Here is an 8074-nt window from a genome sequence, read left to right as displayed (position 1 = left end):
ACTAGGACATTCCGGGGGCTCGGGATTAGCCCCGGGGTTAGGTTTTGAACTTGAGGGTTGATGTTGACTTTGACCATGATTGTGTTTAGGTAAGCGCTAGGGCTCGAGTGGGATCGTGCTCAAGGTGTCGTGACATCGAAAACTAGTGAATTGAAAGGTAAGAACACTGCACCCGAATGTATGATTGTGATGGGACTAAGTGCTCCCGAGATTTGTTTTGTGTCATCGTTGGTATTATGCCAAGGGACACGTGTAAGCGGTCTAAGAGTACCGTTCATGAATGTAGCGCATGGGACACGAATTGGCCACTGGGAGCCAGAAACGAAAGGATAACAGAGGGAGCAGCTTGTGAGCGCTAGCCCTGGTTATCATCTGTGCATTGTGCTATATGAGCTGATATGCTTTGTATATGAAATACTTGACTAATGATAAGCTTTGTATATGAAATACTTGACTAATGATAAGCTTTGTATATGAAATACTTGACTGTTGATATACTTGAAGTTTATGAGATGCCATATGTGAGATTGACTTGACAGCTAAATGTACATGTTCTATTGTTAATAAGTGTTCTTGCTGGGCCTTGGCTCACGGGTGCTACGTGGTGCAGGTAAAGGCAAGAGCAAGCTGGACCAGGCCTGAGGTGGAGAGCTCCGAAGTGAATGTACATAGCTAGCCGTTCGATCACCATGATCAAGGAGTGTGTCAGGACAGAGATCACCTAACCGCTCATTTTGCCTTAGCATGGCTGTTAATGTATTTAAACTTTGTAACTTTTGTAAAAGACTTTTAAACTGTCATTTTTGGGATCCCATGTACATAAACAATGTTTAGTATTGAAAATGTATCTTTCGAGACAAAAATGCTTTTAACCCTAGTTCCTCTACTATCTAAGCAACACGTTTTTACTTTAATGACTTGATTAGTGAGTCTTGCACTTTATAAACACACAGTGTAGCGGTCTTGGCTATCCAGGGCGTCACACCATTTCTATAGCCTTACCTTAACCCAAGGTACATTCTGTTCAATAGAACCTCATCACTTATGTCACAATCTGAACTGGCTATTCCTTACCGGAATACTTAACCTTAACCTTCAGATTCTCATAACACAATTTATAAATTCCTTTAACCTATGTCCACTGCATGGAAGTACATAACTCACTATATACAACCGCCAGTGCCAAAAGTAAAACTGATTCAAAGTTACCCTATTCAGACCCAATCAGGATCCAACTGCTGAGATAAACTAGGGCTTAACTTGTCTTAATTCCTCACCCCTTTTCCCATGGTGATACCTTAGAGAAGATACATTCTCCTACCTGGAATTTCACATTCCTACTTTCCAGTTCAATAATACTTTTCCATTTATTCTAAGAAGTGAGCATCCAAGCTCCACTCCTTGGTATTCTCATTAATCCTCTGAACCACCTCAGGATCCAGACATATATATATTACCTCACTCATCTTATAAGATGTTCCTTCAATAATAATTGGATAACCCTCTCTCTCTGAGTTGCCACCAGTGTGAGAGTAATAATCTGTACTGATTTCCATCCATTTAATCATCACCTTCCAACCCTTTCAAAACTTGGAAGTCACAATAAAGTCTTCATCTAATAAGATAGACCTTGAGTTCACGAAGGCACTCTATCCTTCTCACAAAGGGACTCGAATACTGATCAGCCGTACTATTTGCTTGTCCTTGCTGATATAATAAACTCATGTGGACTGCTAATCCACAATAACTTAATGCCAATTCATACTGACCCATCAACCTGGGAATCCCACCATGAAACTCATCGCAATGCTCTCTTATTCCCACTATGAAATACCCAAAGGCTGTAATGGCTTTGCTGTTTCCTGATATTCTGCCTCAACCTGTTAACAGGTTAAGAACTTTACACGCATCTCATTACGTCTCTCTTCACCTCAGGCCATCGCTATAAAGCTTTCACATCCTATTACCTCTTCATGATGCCTGAATGAAGCGAATAAAAGAATAGCATGAGATTCATCCAGAATCTCTCAGTTAATCACAATGTCCATCGGATCCCAAGTCCGATCTTTATATCATAATAAATTCATATCTTTCGCTGTACAACTCTTAGCTAATCCAGCTAAAGATTTCCATTCAATCTTGCCCATCTGTGGCTCACTTAACCATCTTTCCTTTTTATCTTTCTTGAGATAATAATCTCAAACAATAAACTGGCCACTTGGCCCACCAGAAACTCTACTCCAGTCCTGGTCAGATTCTTGAATCAACATGTTGCATAGGCAGTCACTTTCCTCTACCACTAGGATGTCATAACAATCCACTAACTGATCCTGGTCTATAGAAGACCCAGCACATTCTCCCCAAGGCACCTGAAATATCTTTACCAACCATGGACACTCCTGTCCCCAAGGCACTCTTTACTCTTGGAAATTCTCCGCAGAGAAAACACCACTATACCATCGTCCAAAACATTCATAAATCCCATTCAAATAAACCTTTGAATGCTCTATTCATCTGACTCACAAATGCCAAGTGTTAAGCCAATCCTCAGGATATACTAGGCACTCGCAGTGCTCTAATCCAATACCAACACAATCCTTTACATAATTTATTCTTCCTGATCTCTAGCTGGTTCTAACCAGATCCAAGATCCATCTTAAGGGATTCCATCCGACTCAGCAATTAAACCTTTTATTCTTGTAACTCCACTGAGCCACACGAAATAGTGTTTACATCCAATTCCATCTCTGGTACTAAACCAATCACCATTCTAATTTCCTGTTATAACAAGAAGTCCTGGCAAACCATCTGGTAACCCATATTCAGAACCCACTGACTAATCCAGTCTATCCTGATCTCATCGATACGATCCAAGTGATATTCACCACGCTAGCTAAGAGTTCCATGCATCTCCCTGCACTACTCTAGCTCTCACTACAGGTATCATAAACATACCAAATCCATGCACGATGCCAATTGTCACAAGACTTTCCGCTCACAAGCCCAAGAATTATTACACTTTTCTTGCCATTCACGATTTCTCTTTTGTTACTTACCCAATCCAGGATCAAACCAAAGCCTGTCATAACCAGCTTTATCGAAATCTCTGATGAGTCATTTCCATAACCCAACTCACCTCTTAATTTGCCAATACCGTATTACATTTTTTTCCCATCATAACATAACCATGCGATCTATGTATACCAACAAAAGAATAGCATAGCACCAAAGCCAAACAACACAATTCAAAACTTAGAACTAGAAGACTGACCTGTCACCCCCGAGGAACTGGTCTCGGTCTCAGACTCTGATTGCCCTGGAATAAACACTTGGGTTGAAATCAAGTTGTCTATCCTCCTCTGTTCAAGCTCTCTTAGCCTTGGGCAGTTCTTCTTACGATGTCCAAGCATCCCTCAAAATAAGCATGCCTTTGCTCCGCATTCTCCCAAATGATGTTTCTTACACCGAGCGCATTCTGGGTATGGCTTCCAACTTTTCTTCTTGCTTACTCCTATAAGTGGAGATACCACTATCTGAGTTCCATGCTCTCCAGCACTCTGCTGCCCAATCTAATGTCCTATGCTCTCAACAACAAGAGCCTTCCCTACCACCTGAGCATAGGTAGAGACTTCATGCATTGGGGCAACTCTAATGCCCTGAGCTATACCAGGATTCAACCCCTGAATAAACCTTTCCTTCCGAGCTATATTTGTGGGTACCATATCAAAGGCAAACTTGGCCAACCCATCAAATTTAGTAACATACTCAGTCACTGATGCATTACCCTGAACAAGATTCAGGAACTCATTCATCTTAGCAGTCTTAGCTGCATCACAATAATACCTCTCATTAAACAGCTGTCTAAATTCTTTCCAGTCTATCACCGCTGTATCTCGTGTCTGGGATACTACCTCCCACCACGTCCGGGCATCATCCCGCAACACACATGTAGCACAGATCACTCTATCGTGACCCACCAGTCCCATACTATCAAGAATGGAGCTGATCATACTCATCCATTGCTCAGCTCTGAATGGATCTAGGACTCCCTCAAAGACTGGAGGATAAAACTTCAGGAATTTTCCACAGAGGAATTCCCATCTATTCTCAACCCTAGGCTGAGCTGAAACTGATGCTACCCCTGGCATAGCAAAGGAAGAGGTACTCCCCAACAGACTATGCTGTTGCTTCAAATACCTGATCTCTTCCTCCTGCCTCTACAATCTTAATTGCAAATCTGTAAGCGTCTGCTGAACATTCATAGGTGCAGACGAAGAACTAATACCCTGGCTGTAACTCCCAGCCCCTGTATAACTATCACTAGGTCTCATAACCTGCCTTGAATAAACCTGCTGATTGAATCTGCAGTCAATAACTTGATCCATTAATCACAATTAGCATATCAAGGGCTTTGGGATAAATCTTACCACACCACAATCATAAATCACTTGCAGTGCTACAAACATGCCCATGACATTCATACATACTCATAATTCCTGCTCCTCCAATACTCAAACCATGCCTCCAATCCCAGCATGCAAATAACACAATTATATATTCATGGAACAGGCAATCATATGATCATAGTCATATATATATATATATTCACGGAGCATATAATCATATAGTCAAGAGCCAGGTTCTATCAGAATCTCATGCTCCCTAATACAATGTGCAGGTAAAGCATTCACATTTTATTTAAACAGCTATGCACATAGCTACAGAAATAGTTACCATTCCTTGAGTGAAGCTATCTTCAGTGATGAGTGTACATACCCAACTTGTCTTCAGGAACCATAAACCTTGGCTCACTCTGATACCAAGTTGTAACGCCCCAACTCCAGGGACCGTTACGGTGTGCCTTGTAAACAGTGCTAAACTCGCTAATCGAGTCATTTGGCCAAAATCGTGTAACTACGTATGATTAGCGGTTTAGGGATTAAATTTTTTGGTTAAGATGTAATGTTTCATTAGAACATTTAATATATACATTGGGATCCCAAAAATATAGTTTCAGAGTCTATTACATAAAATATTTACAACATGCCGTTCTAAGCGGCAAAACAGGGTTCAACCCTAGTTCCCCTTTAAACCTCGGCCGTGGCGAACGAGCAGCTGCATATGTACATGTCATCACCTAAGCTCTCCAACTCAAGGGTGGTCTAGCTTTCTTTTGCCTTTACCTGCACCACTTAGCACCCGTGAGCCGAAGCCCAGCAAGAAAAACACAGTATAACATGATATAATATCAACAATAATAGTATTGATTATTCAGGACCAACAGTTCAAACAAATAGGTGACTAACACAAGAGTCACAAATGTGGGGTCAGCACCCTTTAGCCATGTGACGATAGGGTCACCAGGGCTTAACTGGTAGGTTGTCCTTTCATAAGTTCGATCAGGACAGGTGCAAGGTGAATGGTCACCAACATAACCTTCCAACCCGTTATGACTAGACCGAACACTTACATTTCATGATCATCTCATGCCGAGTAGCTCGAACCAATCCACCTTATAATGTGGCTATATTAATTAATCACAATCATGCACCCAAAATACACAATTACGCCCACAGTGGCCAGATTACCAAAATACCCTTATAATAGTAAATACTCCCATATGCATGCATTCACCATCATATAATAATATAATTCATGTAAACATGCATATAATCATTAAATACCATAATAAATCAATTATGGCCCTCCCAGCCTCCTAATCAAGGTCCTAAGCCTTATTAGGAAATTTGGGGCATTACAGAAGCTTATGTCCAATTTGGTGTTGGTCTAAGTGTGAAGCTGATAAATTGATAAAGTGGATTGATAGATTTGGGGGATTAGGATCTTCAAGAGTATGTCAGTAATTTTTACAAAATGGGGGATTGTGCTGTTTTTATGATAAATTACATGAGAATTTTTTTTGAAGGAATAAATATGTGTGACCGGTGGGTTTTTCATTTAAACTTGTTATATAAATGTGGTTCATGGTGAAGATGAATTATATGATGATGTTGTTTTATTATTGTGTTTCGTAGTTTGACCCACATTCGGAACTCCTGGAAGTGTCATTTGAGTTGTTGGCTGCAGATAATAACCTCCGAATATCAATTGTTTTTAAAAAGGCCACTCAACATCATAAAGAAGGAAGGACGCATTGGAGGTGTCAGACAGGAGTGTCAGTCTCCCGTCACGCTGGCACCTTGTGAGAAATTTTCAACTAAGAATACAGAGCAAATAAGATATTGGCAAAGGTTAAATAAGTACAAGAAAAGAAGAGTAAGCTATGCCAGGGTGGAGAATATTTAGGAGGCAAAGATTGTGGATGTTAATTTTTCTACCCTTGCTTCTCATTCAATCTGCAATTGAATTCTACAATAGTGTTAGTATTTCAGAGTTAACACCTTTGCAAAAGAAAAACATTTTCATTGGTTAGTTGTAAATCAATCCTAATAAACTATATGGGAGTTCCAAATTCTAGTAAACTTTATATGGCCCGAAATAGGATGTTATGATAATAAAGGTGTGTCCACTTTTTAAGTTTGCAAATGGAAATTTAAATAGTGTATCTATTAATTTTGCATAATCTCGTATAGATAGGGTTAACAAGGAATAATTTGGTATATTATACTTGTAGTTATTATTTACCTCATAGTTTTTTTTACAGTTAAAAAACTTAGGCCTACATTATGTAAGAATATCAGAGGTTTTCTTATTTTTGTTTTTAGCTACATAATGTATTAGGATGATTTTCTATCATACTACTATTGTGATGCAACATTGAAAATTTGAATTCCTTAGTAGGCAAATGTTTTTTCTTACTAATAGATTAGTATATGAATATATTTAAAATATAGTTTCCACCAATCTCTTAATTATCTGATTAGAATTTAAGGACTTTGTTAACAAAGATAGTACTAAAATAATTAATATAGAACAAACTATAACCATCATGCCTAAATAATAATTCTTCAGACTATGGGCTCCCGCAAGTTCACATAGAGGAGTAACATATAGGTTATTTCCATTGCAATATAGTAGGACCATTCGGTAGTTATAAGATGTAGATTAATTAAGGTTCCTCCTTACAAAAAATAAACAAAAGGCATCACCTCCGTGCCAAAATACAAATAAAGATGTTAAGGTTGAGTGCATTCTCCACTGACACATACCATGAAAAGTGATCAACCACCATGACCCTTAAAAACCATGATTCACAAAACATTAGGCAATGGTGTTTAAAGTACTAGTCCTAACTACATCGAATTAATTTGGATTACCCTTGTTGATTCTTGTAGAACGACATTGTGGAGGAGCGCCATGAATTGGAGTACCAGTGCCAAAGAAGGTGGCCATCTGATCACATAGGCGACCAAGTTTGTCGTTAAAGTGCATTTGGTTTTCTGAAATATCATCTAGTCTGGACATGGTATATTGTTGAAATAGTTGCTGCCCAATGATTAGCATCGAATCCGAATGTTGTACATATTCATAGGAATATGTAATGAACCAACTATTTCTAAGACCTTGGACCATTAGATCTACTATACATAACTACTATTTGGGAAAGATACATAAGAAAAAATATAACTAACTTTATTAAATCTTGAAATATTGTATCAAATACATAATAATAGAAAATATGGCATGGGTACCCATTGTTTAAAACATAATTCATAATTTTAAACTAAAGAAAATTATTTACAAAACTAAATGCGAAAAAAAACATGATTTAAAAGACTAAAAATAAATAACTTCATCCTCGATCGACACGCAGTCCACACATTTCATCCATCCTCAACACACAAGCCAAGCTACCAAGAATCCTTCCGCCTTCCATATTCATTTTCCTGCATCACACTAAAAATAAAGGAATGAGCCTAATGCCCAGCAAGGAAAACCTACTATCATAAGCATAAAACTTCATCATAAACATAAACTATAAAACATATACCATATATCATAAGCATACACTATAAAACATATACCATATATGACTACAATATTAATGGCCATTAACTCATTAACATGGCATGTGATAAACCATCTAGGTCCCATGTCTAATATCTGAGGTAGG

The sequence above is a fragment of the Humulus lupulus genome, chromosome 4 (assembly GCF_963169125.1).
Source record: "Humulus lupulus chromosome 4, drHumLupu1.1, whole genome shotgun sequence".
NCBI classification, from domain to species: domain Eukaryota; kingdom Viridiplantae; phylum Streptophyta; class Magnoliopsida; order Rosales; family Cannabaceae; genus Humulus; species Humulus lupulus.
This window is presented reverse-complemented; position numbering follows the sequence as displayed.